This window comes from Podarcis tiliguerta (assembly GCF_965153285.1).
Source record: "Podarcis tiliguerta genome assembly, chromosome: 2".
Taxonomy (NCBI): domain Eukaryota; kingdom Metazoa; phylum Chordata; class Lepidosauria; order Squamata; family Lacertidae; genus Podarcis; species Podarcis tiliguerta.
In genome coordinates, this window is record NC_139535.1 from 82869529 (window position 1) to 82886029 (window position 16501).

The window sequence follows — 16501 nt, forward strand, 5'->3', positions numbered from 1 at the left end:
AATTCAGAAACCCAACTGGATAGGAAAGGCGACTGGAACAACACACCCTGCTGTTGCTCAGAGTGCTTGAGATGCATCTGGTTTGGCACCTAATAGTGCAGTCTTTTTTGTGTCTGCTCAGCAGGAAGCCCCATTGTGTTTAATGGGACTTACTTCCAGATTAGTTTGACTTGCGGCCTCTGTCTCCTTGAATATGCCAAGTTGCATGTGATCCTGGAAGTCTTTACTTGCCATTCTGAATGGGACTTATTATTGTGACATATTGTGCATGCATCTCTTAAGGTATCATAAAAGCCATTAGGTGTTCACTTTAGATCAGCAATGAGGAACCTGTGGCCTTCCAAATGTTGGAGTCAAGCTCTTGCCAGTCCTAGTAGCTGGGGTGGGGGTGGGAGTTGCAGGGTTCCCACCCCTGTTTTCCACCAAACAACTCTTTCTGAGCATTTTTTTCTACCTCCTATGGAGTCGTGAAATGACCAACAATCCTGGTGTGATAGGAATCTGCAGCAAGTTACTTTCCTGTGACCTGTAAGCTAAGCTCCAGCTATAGTCATGAAAAAACTGAGAAGCTCTTTTCTCTGAGGAAGTACAGAATCAACATCTCGCCTGTTCTACCAGCATTTTGGTTCTGTTGTCCCTGCAGTGTTGGAACTGCTTTACAGTGGTTGTCACTCCTGCTCACTGTACTGGGAGATTAGCTCCGTGAACAATCTAGCTTCTGGCACAGACCTGAATGAGGAATAAAATTGCAGAGTGTGCTTGTATTACTGCTAATCCACCCCTCGGGGGGGGGGCTGAATACAAGGAGACCATGCAAGACAAATGCTGGGGCATGGCGCCAAATGACGGCATGTGATTATTTTTGAACATGAGGGGTATTGGGAATTATTCCTGCTCATGTCCGGTATCCCTCTCATAAGAGACAGCAGATGCCCTAATCATAGCTGTCAAGTGTCCCTTATTTGAAGGGACAGTCCCTTATTCCAGCACCATGTCCCACCGCTGTCCCTTATTGATAGATGTCCCTTAAATGTCCCTTAAATTTCAAAGGAAGCAGCTCCTCTCCCTCCCTCCCTGCCGGCCAGGGAGGAGGGAGGCTCCAACTGTGTTGCTTGGCTGTGTTGCTCACCCAATAAGAAGTCTAAGAACGACTGGGGGTGGAGCTTGCATGCCTTGTGTGTGGCTAGTTAATGCAAGCTGAGGGGATTTTTGAATGCTGGACGCCATTTTGTTGCACTTGCTGCTGCAAACTTTGCAGTGCAAAGCCAGGCCGGGGAGCCATCTTAAGTTGAGGCTGCATAGGCCTTGTGGTGCATGTGATTCAGATTCTATTCAGTTGAATCTCTGGTTACAAAGTTGGTTGGACAGTGTTCTCGAAGCTACCCAGCATGAGTTTGACCAGACTGCAGGAGGACAGGAAGACTGGAGTGCCTGGAACAGGTGAGGCTGCAGGTCCCTTATTTTCATGGCTGCTGGTCCCTTATTTTCAAATCTGTAAGTTGACAGCTATGGCCCTAATGGATGTGGATTTGCTACATCCTATAGCAAAGATGGGGAGCCTTAGGCCTGGGTCCAAATTAGTCCTGACCCTCAGGACTCTGCCCAGGCCACATCCCCTGCCTAGCAAAACACTCTTTCATTGGGCCATACCCCCTCACTAACCCTGCCTTGTGTTCCACTTGGGCATGTTTGCCTGCCTGCAATCTTCCTGGATGCAAGGGTGGGGGAGGTGAGTGTGTGTAGGAACTAGCCTGGTGTACAAAGGCAAAGTTTGCATTAGTTGCTCTGCTTGCTTTTGCCTCTGTTTCTTGCTACCACTGTCATGTGCTCCCCAGAGGGGAATGTGGCCCTCGGGCTAATATTCCCCCCATCCCTGATCTACAGTATCTGTACATGGTTTCCATGTACAAAACGGGTTCTCCATCAAGCACATGGATTCAGCCTTCATGCAATCTCACATCACCTCCAACAAAATTTCAGTGGAGGCTGTTCTTACAAGCTTGCTGCTTTGGTGAATCAGCCCCGGTGTCCTTATTTTTGTGCTATGCTTGTCCCTTATCTCAGAACCTCTGCCTTCCTTTTCCTAATCCACCTTCCTCCACATGCCTCACATCACAGCATCATCTCTGGAGCAAATGGGATTGACTTGCGCTTCTTGACTCGCAGACCTGACACACGGGAGGGGGTGTAAAATGATTTCCAGTCAATGTTCTTCCTCGCTAGCTCAAGGTTCCCTTGAGCTCCAATCTGAGGCAAAATTGTGGTTTTATTGAAGCTGGTGGCTAAAAGCTTCCATTATCCTAAAAGATCCCAAGCTTTTGCTACCAACCGCTCAGCAGGAAAATGTGCGTGATTGAAGGTGGGGCAGGAAAGAAGGATTTGGGCAATTTGATCACATGACCTAACAAGAAGCACAGATTCCTCCCACTGCAGTTCAATTCTCTTTGCTGCCTCTTCAGTCAACATAATCTTGAGTGGGAAAGCACATTTTTTGTAAATCAAGTTGTGTAACAGCACCCTGCAACAATGAAAGGTGTACAGGGGTACTGTTATTCATTGTACCTGCCAATGCATCCGCTAGAGGGCACCCAAATACTTTTCTACACCGCCTGGGAAAAGTTCAGATTTGGATTTTTACATATTAAATTTACTTTATGCCAGCTGCTTTGTAAAATCAATTCTGCTGTGGGAGACTGCTGGGAGAAATTTGTGTGTGTGTTATAATCCAGACTGCCACTTTGCCTCTTCAGGCCTTCTCTGGATTGGGTTTAAGAAGGTTTGTATCATTAGGAATCCTTCGCATTTCTGGTCTGAAAAGTTATTTACACTCTCTGTCATCATGCACACAACTGTTCGGTCATTACTATTATCAGTCCTGTTTAACAGATAAGGAACTGAGGCTGAGAGTTTGTTGGGAGTTCAGAGTCTCTAGGATTTGGTATTAAACTTAGATTTGTATGCATGTCTGTACCCAGTGTTTCCATGACATATTCATATCTATAGAGATCTATGAAAACTGATTCTCTTAAGTGTGAGATGGGTTTCCCTACTGTTGTGCAAATGATTCCAAAGGGATACATTATTTGCTATGTAATTAATTTATTACAGGCATAGTTATACTCCATCCGTCAAACATTCCCAAGGCAGGTTGCAAAGTTTCAAGATCCAAATTGCCTCTTCATGTCCCTAACTGCTCCTGGCTCTATTTTCCCTTTCTGAATGCCTTGACCTGAATACCTTGATCTTCCACCAGCCACCCATTCCTATTGGTACAATGTGAGCACTTTTTGTTCCATTCACTGCTGGCCAGTGAAACGTTTTCTATTTTAGGTGAGCTTTTGTTTCCTCTGGGCAGGACTCACCTGGAGAACCTCAACTCATGTCTTTATCTATCCTTCTCCTATTGATCTGATTCATGTCATTCATAGAACTAGAGTAGACTCTGCCTGGCAAGCTTGGTTTTGACTTGTTAAAGATTATTTTTATACCATCCTTCCAGCATATTCCCAGGACATTTTACAAAATGGACAACACCACTAGATATGAAAATTAATAAGATAAATCCATAAAATTATTTGAAAAAACAGCATAAAGCAGTCAGTCTAGGGTGAGTGGAAGCAAAGGAGAACATTACTTTTGCACTGTTGCCATCTGGGTAGAAGAAACTTTGGCAGGTGCATTTTCCATGCAGAGGAGAGAGGAAGCCAAGTGTGTCCAAAACACTCTTTTCTACCTAATTGTTAATAGGACAGTGACCCTACCCACATTGCTTCTAGCCAGCTTCATCCAGATGCGAAATTTCCTTGATCATGGATGGTTTTTTTGCAGAAAATAAGCAAAGTGGGCAATCTTGCAAAAAACGGGGATTGTGGTTTGGAGTTGTTTCTGAAACCATTTTTTATGCAGGCACATAGCATGGCTCCTGCTAGGCAGATTGCATTGCTTAGTTTAGTTGTCCCCATGGTGTAGTCTGGTGAGGACAGCAGGCAGGGGACCAGCAGGAGAGGGAGCAACCAGGATGTCTAGCTGTGAGCTTTTGATGTACAATGAAGGTAAATCCATTGTCCTTTGGAGTACTAATGGGGATGGCATGTTTAGCCATCATTGGGGAGGTTGAAACAGTTGAGAGAGGAGGGCTTTAACTGGTTATTCCCTGCATTTGATTGTTTTTATCTGTGCACTGTAGCACTTTGCTTCCTACAAAGATCCTAGATTTTTCCTTCTGAAGGGGTGAGCCGAACTAAGCTGGGAAATACAAGCTCTGTGGAGCTGAACAGCTGGCTCCCATGCATATTCATCACTGAAACCGCCGCAAACATAGTGCATAAGTTACCACAGCAGAAGGGTAACTGAGCTAGCAGCTGACCTTTCATGTTGAAAATCAATGAAGCATGTCTATGGCTGTTCCTCAGGTTGATAAGAGCTCCCAGGGAAAGCAGCCCTCACCTGTCTCACTGCCATTCATACCTGCACCACCTCCACCTTTTAATACAATTACCAGCTAAACTTGCTTTGTTATGTATAATTTAACTCCGGCAGGAAGCTTTAAGATAAAGGAGACCTTTGCAGGCATCACTTTTAATTTCAGGAGATTCTTCCTCGCTCAAAGATGTGACTGAATTATTAGCAGGTTGCAGCAAGCCGTGCTACTTGCCTTTGGGCCAACGACTCTCTTAAGAATGCACCAAATATAGAAAGTCTTAACATTCCATTTGCACATACAAGTAATTCAGAATGTAATGCTAATGTGGCTATTCCAGACATTAACTAATCCACACAGTTCCCTCCCCCCCATTTGCTGGCCTGAACAAAGGCACAGAGGTTAATCCTTTTAGAGATGGGTGCTTTCAGAGATGACATTCTCTGCTCACCTGCATAGTGAAGTGGGAAATCCCATTCGGCTGGAGGGCAATCAAGAAGCAGCTGGAACATCTTCGACTGAAACTGAATTGCCACAGGCTGGCACACCCATTGTAAGAGTACTGTCAACGGGACACAAAGAGTAACTTTATTCACTACCAAGCAGAAATTCAGTGTGTGTGCGCTCAGGTGAGAATTAAATGGAGCCTGGGCCAATTTTCAAAGAGTTCAAGATGGTTTAACATCTGTCAGCCCTGATCTAAGTCAATTTTGTGATGTAACGTCTGCTGTCTGCTACCTAGGTCCATGTGCTTTGTTTACATTTTAATATTCCAGGACGTGATTTTAAGGTTCACAAGTAGACATGGAACCTGTTGATATCCTGGCTCTGTTCTTTGGACAGGACACTGGCCACACCTTCAGAAAGAAGACAAGGGGCTCCTGAATCTTCAGGGGAAACTGGCAACTTAGGTTGGGAACAGCATGATCAATAGAATAATCAAGATTACTAGATTCGTACATTCCAACTTTTTCCTACACAAAACTGGGACGCGAGTCATGTGACCTGTGCCTCGCTCTCACTTTTTCAGCTTTTTTCCTGGGGCAAGAGCACAGGGCAAGAGCTCGTAAGATCACAGCATCCAAAATGGCTGTCGAGATCTTGTGCCAAAAAAGGAATGTCCTGTTTGTTTCGGTGTGCTTAGAAGGTATGTATCTTTAGGACAGCACTAGTACTGTACGTTGAATGTAATTTGAGTGCAAAGTCACAAATCAGCAAATAGGATTTAGAGGGAGTGAAATTCAGGTTGCAGCTATGCAGTCAATACTTTACACATCTTCTCAGAAGTAAATGCTACTGGGATCAATGGGATTTACACTCAGGAAAAAGTGTGTTTAGGATTGTAGCCTGAGTCCTGAATATTGCATCTGCTGGAAATAATCCGAGAGCCAGTCAAAGCTGCTCCATATTTATAACACTGAATTGGAATATTTATGTTAATCTTTCACAAAATTGGGCTCCTGCTGACCTTTGAAAATAGTTAAGCAAAATAGAATGTTTAGAGTTTATGCATTTTGTGGGTGGTGGGGAGGGAATGGAATGAAAATCCTATTTTAATATCATTCTAAGCAGCACATTTTAAAATTCGAATTGGTTTTTTCCCAAAGTTAAATGTTTGGCATTCTAACGAATTTAAGGGATATCAGTATTTCTAGGCTGGTTTTTATACATATTTAATGAAAATGCTTCTATTGCTTTTGATATGCCTGAATTATGGACCCATACCTTAGAAAAGACAGACCTAGATGTTTGTGTGCATCTGTTAGAAATCTCCAGAGGAAATGGAAATAATTCAGTTTTTTATATATAAAATCCGTATATTCCACACGCTGACAAATCAAGTCTGAGTCTTAAGTAACTCACTAGCTGGCTTTGTATCCACAAGCATAGAGACAGGCATTGTCAAGGTAGAAATCTGGGTGCTGCTTTTAAGGAGCTGGTTGGCTTATCTGACTATCCTGAACATTAAAAATACACATCTTGGGACTCAGTACCCTTGGATGGGATTCATTAAATTCCATTTAATTTTGGCATTTCCACTAAGAAATGCAAACTAATGTGGAAAACCGAATGTTAGATTTAGGGTTGCCATACAGCTGCAATTTCCTGGACATATCTGGAATACTGCAGTCAGCAGCAGTGTCTGGGCAGAAAAGCTCAACTTATCTGTGCGGATTTTTCCAACCCTATTGGAAAAATGAGAAACTGAGAGAAATAGAAACCGACCGGTTCACCCTTCCCTACTTGGAATAAAGGACATTGAGAGAAAACTATCTGACCGTCCCATCTCTGTTAAATACTTTACACGTTATTCTCTGATATTTTGTCAATATTAGCTCTGCACAAGTACAGTGGTACCTCGGGTTAAGTACTTAATTTGTTCTGGAGGTCCGTTCTTAACCTGAAACTGTTCTTAACCTGAAGCAACACTTTAGCTAATGGGGCCTCCTGCTGCCGCCGCGCCGCCGGAGCACAATTTCTGTCCTCATCCTGAAGCAAAGTTCTTAACCTGAAGCACTATTTCTGGGTTAACAGAGTGTGTAACCTGAAGCGTATGTAACCCGAGGTACCACTGTAGTGCATTCTGTAAGATACCAGCTGGAAAATGGTAACATAACAGTGCAATCCTAATAATGTATAAGTCCTATTCAATTCAATGGAGCAGCTTACTTCTCAGGTAAGTAGGGTTAAGACTGCGGTCAGAGGCTGTGTATACTCTGTGTACACACTACACCTCTGAAGCACATTCAAAGCAATCCTGCCACATAAAAAAAGAATTCTGTGAATTGCAGTTTGCCCCTTACAGAGCTACAATTCCCAGCACCTTTAATCTACAGTGCTGAGGGTTCTTTGATTGGGGAAGTGTGCTTTAAACATATAGTATGCATGTGGCCGTTAACAGCTTAAAACACAGCATTTAGATTGAAGTCACATGTGCCATGTGAACCTGAGTTACAGCTCTTCTTAGTTTTTGAATCTGTGGAGGTTAAAGATATCATTAATATTGTTGCCTGAAACATGAGGGTGAGGGAGCTAAGCATTCCCCAAAGAATTAAAGTGACATCAAAAGAAGTCCTTGAAGCTCAACATCCCTGGGAACAAACTGGAAATGTTGAGCGCTGCATACGTGTGTGTTTAGAAGTAAAAATGCTGTAAGACTTGTTCTTAAACAGAAACCCAAGTTCACATTTGCACCGCCCACCTTTCCAGCATTTACACGAAGTCATGGTTTTATTTTAACTCTCCTTTAACAAAGGGCCCTTTTAGTCATCGAATTCCAGTCATGTTTGGTTTCTCTGGCTATCCTTCCTTTCCCCATTCAACTTCCTTCTCTGGTTTCTAGGCCTTGTTGATTGCCAAATGGGGGGTGGAAGCGGGGCATCTTCTACCTGCTTTCAGTGATGTGAGACACAAATCCCAGAAAAAAAAAAAAAACATTTCTCAGACTTCTCCTCTCCCCCCCCCCCCGTTTAATCTGCATTTGCTTGAGTGATGGGAAATATCTATCTCAAAATCTATCCATCCCAATAATTGCTTAAAGGTAAAAGTAAATGGACCCCTGATCATTAGGTCCAGTCGTGACCGATTCTGGGGTTGCGGCGCTCATCTTGCTTTATTGGCCGAGGGAGCCGGCGTACAGCTTCCAGGTCATGTGGCCAGCATGACTAAGCTGCATCTGGCGAACCAGAGCAGTGCATGGAAACGCCGTTTACCTTCCCTCCGGAGCGGTACCTATTTATCTACTTGCACTTTGATGTGCTTTTGAACTGCTAGGTTGGCAGGAGCAGGGACTGAGCAACGGGAGCTCACCCTGTCGCGGGGATTCGAACCGCCGACCTTTTGATCGGCAAGTCCTAAGCTCTGTGGTTTAACCCACAGCGCCACCCACGCCCCAGAATAATTGCTTAGTAGTTACATTACTTTCATGGACCTGGAGAATAACAGATGGCCTTGCTGTCGCTTTTCCCATGTGATGTTGAAGTCATACTTCTCATCCAGGCAATAAAAGGCTGGTGACTTCGGAGGGCTTTCTGACTGATGAAAAGGCACAGGGTGGTGGTGGTTAGCCTTCCCTCCCTTTACAATGCCATGCCTAGCCATCACACTCAGGTAGGTTAGCCCCACAAGTGATGACAGCAGCAGGAAACACAGGTCTCAAACTAGTGTTTCCTGCAGGAAGAACCTAAACTATGGCTGTCCTACAGATCATTAAAGGTCCACGGATTCATGCACCTGGGAACCCTAACTGGCACAGGGTCGACAATGTATGATGCCCATATTTTACAAGTATGTTGCAGACAACACCACCTGTATTAGCCCTAAGTTCTTTGCATACCCTCCAACAATTTTCTGACGAAAAGAGGGCTGTCCTATTTAATCATCATCATCATTATATTATTTATACTCTGCCCATTTGACTGGGTTGCCCCACCCACTCTGGGCAGCTTCCAACATATATAAAAACATAATAAAACATAAAAACACAAAAAACCTTCCCTATACAGGGTTGCCTTCAGATGTCTTCTAAAGGTTTGGGGGGTCGCATAACTCCATTCCCATATTTCTCTGATGAAAGCAGGGACATCCTAAGGAAAAGTAGGACATTTCAGGATCAAATCAGAATCTGGGACGGCTTCTGTAAATCAGGGACTGTCCATTGAAAATAGGGACACTTGGAAGGGTGAAATACAAATTGAAAGACCCTCCCCTCCCAGTTTTTCGTCGTTGCAGAAAGAGCCTTAAACGGGAGATCTGTGGTCAGGTCTCGAAAGATACCCCCCCCCCAGTTAAAAAGCAGTAACACCCATCCTCTCTCCAGATTTGGATCGAAGATTCAGTGCTGGGGCTGGGCAGGAATAGGAAACAGCAGGCATGGGAGCTAAATGTGGCCCTCCATGGCTTTGTATCTGGTCCTCCTGGTTCTCCCTATAGCAGTCCTCTTCCCTAGGCCACACCTATCACCAGTCTGGCACCATGCCCTTCTGGAGTGATGTTGTCTGGGCAGAATGTGTCTTTGAACTGTGTATTTCCTCTTCCTTCCTTGAGCGGAGCTTTAAGAGTGTTCAGAAACCTCTGGCGGTAGGAGTCACAACACTTACTCTGCTCACTTTTGCCTCTGGCCCCACCCACAATTAGCATGCATGCCCCGCCCTGCTCCGAAGGTTTTTCACTAGGGACCGGTGGCTTTCGGGCTAAAAGAGGTTCACTGCTTCTGGGGTTAACCCCATTTTCTTTGTGCCATTACTTTAGTGGTCCTGAGGCTGCTATTAGCTGCAGAGGAGAGCAAATAACAGGTACCGGGCAGGTTAGCAGTTCTCAGACCTGAATTCCTTGTTTGTTTCTGTAAAGCCATTCCATGCTGCGTCTCTTAAAAATTCATGTGAAGCAGTTTCTAACGTTTGCACGATTCCACAAAAGCAAATCCAAACACAGCAAACTTAATTCAATGTCGGTCTCAAATCCTGCTTTGAAGCCAGCTTTACTCGGAATAATTCACAAAGTTCGGAGCGCAGGGGGTGTACAAAGGCTCTTTGAAAAGGGAAATATTTAATTGCTGTCAACCCTGGTCTGTCTTGACCAGAATCCCTAAGGCAGGTATAAAAATCCACCACAATATTCATGGTGGGGTTTCTCTCCCATAGACAAAAAGGGGAGAGGCTGTCACTGTTCATTTGCATACTTTTTTTTGTTTTAATTTATGCATTCTTTTTCCTTTTTATTTATTTTTCCCTGAATTTTCCAATACATATATTGGCCAATAAATGTAAGCCAAATGTCAACTGCTGAGGGGGGATGGAACAGAGATGGAAAGTGAGATAAATGTTTGTGTTTCATATAATCTTAATTCACCAAGTTTCCTGGGTGTAGCCAGGATTTTTGTTAGGGGGGCAGAACCTCAGTTAGCTACATATTTTTATTGATTTTGGGGGGGGCAGCTTCCCCTCCTTGCACCCCCTGGCTATGCCCATGCTCTACACCAAACATCAACAGTACCCTGTGGCTCCACCTGTATGAGTTCCCAGCTTCATCCTGTGTTGTTCCTTGATCCTTTGTATTTCAAGAGCTGGCAAGGCTAGAATAGGATTGTTTAATGACCTGCAGACATATAGGTATGTAGGGCAAAGACACTGTCCTTCTGTGTGTATGTGCAACTCCCCCCTCCCATTCCTTGCAATCAAAGACATTCAGGTGTAGCAAATAAGGTGTAGCATAGAGATATATGTGCCTTGCTTTAAACTGTATCTGCCTGGCAAGGCGACTCGGTTTCGTTGGGGTATTTTTAATCCCTCCTCCTTCACCCCCAATTGCTTATCTTCAAAGTATCAGCCTTATTCTCCCCAAACCAGAATGCAGTTGACGTTCTATGGTGGTTCTGCCTGGTCCCTGTGGATTTCCTCTGCGGGTGGTTGATTTGACACAGGCAGCTTCTTTCCTACGTCATGATGGAAGATAGCTTCTTTTCAACTAAAACGCTCTTTTGTAACAATTCCTAATTGAATGGCATTTTTCTTCTGAATCTCGGCAAAGATCAAGATGCAGAAAGTTAATTATCTAAGAAGAAATACATTTTCAAAGGTAATAGAATTTGGATTTCTTTTTCTTTTTCCCCCTTGCAGAAAAAAAAAAATCCCCACACAGATAAGATGCGGGAGGACTGTTTCAGTGCATTGACTTTTATGACATAATCCTGTAATCATTTCCATGGAATCCATTGTTAATCTCTGCCACTGGATACTTAGTTAATTTATTTACATCTTTAGCTTGCCTAGTACCAGAGGCATGAATCAGTAAGCAATATATTTTAAAACATATGAAAATGTCACATTAAAATGAAACAGATCAAGATTAAACATTGTCAAGTCCCTCCCCCCCCCCGCAGGATCTGGTGCCTTTATCAGCTATGTGTGTGACAAGCTCAGATTCTGCATGCAGATTTCTCCTCATTCAACTGGTTTAATACCACAGAAATCCCATCAGAAAAAAGAGTCAGCAGTAACTCTTCTTAATTTCCTTCCTAAACCACCATTAAGCACTGACACCAAACACCAGTGTGTGTAAAAGGTCTTTCAGCAAAAGGTGTGGATTGGGTTGCCTGACAGGTGCCCAAACTGCACCTTTGACATGCTGCTTTCCCTGACAGGAGGTTGCCATATCTGATGAGGGATGTGTTTGAAAGTGCAGCTGAGAGTGGCTTTCGCTGGCCTGATCCACGCTTAAAAGCTCTGCTCTCTGCTCAGGTGGGAGAAGTGAAGGTTTCTGTTGTGTGTGTATTGTCCCCACCTCTGTCTTAAAATTTCCAGAAGATGCTTAGGCTCTGGCCTCTCTCTCTATGGCCTAGCTGTCAACTTTTCCCTTTTTTAAAAGGGAAATTCCCTTATTCCGAATAGGATTCCTCGCAAGAAAAGGGAAATGTTGACATCTATGCTCTATGGGCCAGAATTTTTTTTGGGGGGGGGGGGGCAGACACCAGGAATGCCTTTGTGTTTCTGCCATGTTGGTAGGCACAAGGATTCTTTCAGGATGGAGCATGACCTGTCAGACTGTACAGAGGGATCAGATTATGCCTTTCAGCACCATGGATGATACTGTAGTATCATTTTAGCAACCAGAAAAACGACAACGAAAATGCCCCATTCTTCACTGCAAGAAGCACAAACAACGAAAATAGCCAGAAATGGCAGCTGGCTAATTTTCTTGCTGGTTTGAAATCACACTATGTACATCAGGTATGGGGAACCTCAGGTCTGGTAGCTGAATTTGACCCTCAAGGCCTCTCTATATGCCCTTTCAAATGCTTCCCAGGCCAGTATTTTGGCCTGGCTGGAATGTGGCCTTGAATTCTGGCAATGCCTCTTGCCTGTCTGGCTGGTAGTCAGAGAGAAGTGTGTGTGTAGAAACTAGTCTACTGTACAAAAGCTAAAAATTACATTTATTGCTCTACCCACCTCTGGCTCTGGCACGTGAGCCCTGGAAGACTGCCCAGAATGAGAGAATGAAGCCCTCGGGCTGAAAAAGGTTTCTTCACCCCTGACACACTCGAACTTATTTTTCCAGCTCCGTGTGCTAGGAGATGATGACAAAAGCCAGGAATTCCATTTGGACAATGGAAGCCTGCTGCCCAGTCCAAAAAAGTCTGGTGTCTGGTAAGAGTTTTGGGTTTGGATGTGGAGGACCTTGGCTCAAAGGGAGAGGAAACCAAGTGTTCTAGGCAGGCATGAGTCATAGCGCCTCCCTGATTCTAGAAGCAACTGCTGCTTGGGGCATCTCCTGTTTTGACCGGAAACTACAACGGCCCCACTTCTCACCCCCCAGGGTTGTTATGGGAATGAACATAGTAAGGAATGTGCATTATTAACTGACAAACAAGCACAACAACAACAACAATTATACAGCAGTGGATAATAACAGCAGGAAAAATAATACTACAGCACCACAACGATAATAATCACAGGCAGTGGCATGTTTGTTACTCAAGGAAGTTTGAACCTCTTCGGTGGCATTTTAGGATTAACTCTGTGACTAATTGCCACTTTAGATCCTGGAGAGTCTTCTGCAGGGGGCTTGCCTATTCAGCCCACCAGGTGTCTTTTAACTCAGCTTCTGGGAAATCTTAGTTTGAATTATGATGTGGACACCATATATTATGTAGCCATCAGCATGCATCACGAGACCTTGAGTTTTGTAAGTTATGCAAACAGCCCCAAGCCAGCACATTGTATAATGATGTTCCCAAGGCCTTTTTTATGACACCCAGGATCACTGAATGTTTTTTCCTAGACCAGAGTTGACCTAAGTTCTATCAATCAGCCAGAAACATTCCTAAAACATCAATAGTGCAGCAGGGCAGTGTCTTAAGAGGGCGAGTACAGGGTGCCTGCAGGACACCCTCATTATAGTAAACAGTAAGGTAGTCTCAAGGGACGCGGGTGACACTGTGGGTTAAACCACAGAGCCTAGGACTTGCCGATCAGAAGGTCGGTGGTTTGAATCCCCGCGACGGGGTGAGCTCCCGTTGCTCGATCCCTTCTCCTGCCAACCTAGCAGTTCAAAAGCACATCAAAGTGCAAGTAGATAAATAGGTACCGCTCTGGCGGGAAGGTAAACGGCGTTTCCGTGCGCTGCTCTGGTTCACCAGAAGCGGCTTAGTCATGCTGGCCACATGACCCAGAAGCTGTACGCCGGTTCCCTCGGCCAATAAAGTGAGATGAGTGCCACAACCCCAGAGTCAGCCATGACTGGACCTAATGGTCAGGGGTCCCTTTACCTTTAAGGTAGTCTCATTAAAGGGTGAATTAAACAGCAGCAAACAATTCATTTCTCTGCTTGGGAATTAAGCCAGATCCTAAGCAGTCCCTCATTAATCTCTTGTGTTAACCACCTCTTGTTAAGCTAGGCCCTGAAAAACACCAGACGAACCTAATAGCATGTTAAGAGTCTAAGTAAGCCTCATCCTTCAATCTTTCCCTGATGTTTCCTTAACGATGGAAGTAGCTGGCTCTCTCTATCTTTCTTTCACAATTTTTGCACCCCCTTAACTATTACTTTCTGCATTATATTTGAACATCCACATGATGTAAAAGTCACTTCTTGAAAGCTAGTGGAACACAGAACATGTTTAGTGTTGAACTCTTTGCTATTTGATTTCAGAGAAAAAACACACCAATTTGCCCAGAAAATTAACCCAGAAAATTGTGGGAATAAAGTGATGAAATTTGGATATATCAGCATACAGTTCTTTCCTGCTGGTTTTTTGTGGGGGAATCATGGGGAAACAGAAACATACATGTGGAGAGAGGGTGGGGGAATAGCATCATTGTCCGATGATGTTCACTGTGTCACACCATGCCCACTGGTGTGGATGAAATTTAGTGTGGCATGCCAGTATCATCACTCAAAAAGGCACAGTTCCATAATGCAACAGGTTACTGCAGTGTGACTGGAACATTAGAAAACAGGGCAGGATGATGGAATTGTAGAGTTGCAAGGAATATGAAAACAATTATAATCAGGAAAACAAACACACTATTCCACATGTCTGAATGCACCTTTAATCTGGCTGCAATGAGTCTTTGCAGGATTAGGGCCTAGAACAGCTATATTTGACAGGTACGCTGACTGACCTATTTGTTAGGGGAAGGATTGATTGAAGAGAGGCGCTGGCTCCATGCCGAGAGAATCTCTTCTCCTCACAGCATTGCTACAATAAGGATGACATGCCTATTATGGAAGGTGGCCTCTTCCGCCTTTCTAAGCTGTACATCCTGACTCAAATCGGTGTACTACATTATGGTCTGTAGCTTCTAACTATAAAGTTAGAAGAGGGACTCTCTGTCCATCTGAGAGACATCAGCATTTCCCTGACAACCAGATCCAGGTTGCTGTGCTTCTGCTCTGCTTCTCTCTCTCACTCACACACCTGTCAGTCACTCTGCACCTGACTTGACAGCAAAGAAACCCAGTGCCTCTGAGCAGCCTGGAGCTGACACCAGGTAACAAGCTCTTCTCTGAGGCCTGACCTTGTGCCCAAGCAAGTGATGAGGCTGCCTGGGTCTTATGCAGAACAGGCACCGAGTCATATAGGCCACACTTGATACCTGCTATGAACGTTTTATCTCTCTAGCTCACTGGGAGCTTAGAAGACCAAAGCGGGAAGAAAGCTTGCTTCTACTGGTAAACGAAATAAAGCCTAATGTGTGCCACTGTGACATTGCTAGAATGCTTAAGATTACATGCTATCCCTCCCCCCCCCCCAATTATGCTGTTGAAAGACAATGGGTAGCTTAGCAATGCAGAGATGTGCTTGGTTTCTGTGCAAGTTTTGCTCTCGCACCAGAATTCCAGTTGGTTATCATTTGAGACATTCTTATGCCCCTGTTTTTCAGTTCGGTGACTAGGCTAAAAATATTCTGGGTCACTAGTTGGGAGGTTTTCCCCCTATGCTTTTAAAAACTGCCATTGCTATTGCTTGTGCTGTGAAAATCACAAAAGCCAATGTTTTTCCTCTAAAGCGACAAAGCCACAGAAGACCGCACGTGTCACACCTCATCTTGTTTCTCCCCCCATCTTCCTCCTCCCCTGCTCCATATGGAAGTTGGCTGGCTGTGGAGAAGCTGACCTGGATGGGGTCATTCTCTTCTTGCTGGTTCCCTGGGTCAAGTACTGGCATGTAAACAAAGATCAAGACTCATGAGCAATAAATGGCAACAGGACTATATAGGGGCAGGAACTGGTAATGATAGGAAGAAGGTGGAAGCTGAGTAAAGGCCACCTAGTCTCCTTCTGGTTTCTTCAGCTCTTAAGGGAGATCGCCTATTCTCTGCAACCATAAAGGCTAGAAACACCAACTTTTCTTTGGAAGAGGGTTGGGGAACTGAGGGCCAAATGTGCTCCTCCAGGACTCTGCCTGGCTCTTCCCAAGGTGTGGACCTTTCACCACATCTGCTTAGCACCCTCCTTGGGTGTTTTTGCCTGGCTAAAACATGATCATGCTTCTTGTCTGCCTTGATGGATGAGAGAGGAGTGTGAAAGCTCACATTTGTTGCTCTGACCACTTTTGATTCTGGCCACCCCCACCAAAAGGTTACCTGGGAGGAAAAGTGGTCCCCGGGCTGAAAAATGTTCCCCAGCCCTGCCTTAGAATAAAACAGAACCTCCTCAGAGCTCTTCAGCAATGACCTGCTTCGAAGTCGTCGTCCCCCCCACGCTATCTGCATTTTGCAATGTACCGGGACAAAGCATTTTTTTGGAGACATTGTGACTTGCCCAAAGCAGAGCTGGGATTTGACTTCTGCCTCACCTCCAATATTTATATCAAACACTCTTATTTGATGGTTGCTCTAATTGACAGAGCAATATATTGCTAATGGAACACATCTGTGCTGGTGAGAAGGATGCTGCCTTTGAGGAAATCTTCCTGTTGTTTGGTGCACTTTTTTCATCCTCGCACATTGACCAAACCACTTCTGGCAAGGGAAAGAGAGAGAGGCTGTCAAAGGCAAGCAGGGGCTTCGCCCATCTATGGCATGGATGGTCTTGATATGCTGCTGCCAAGTGATGCTCTGCTCTGAGATGAGGTAAGGC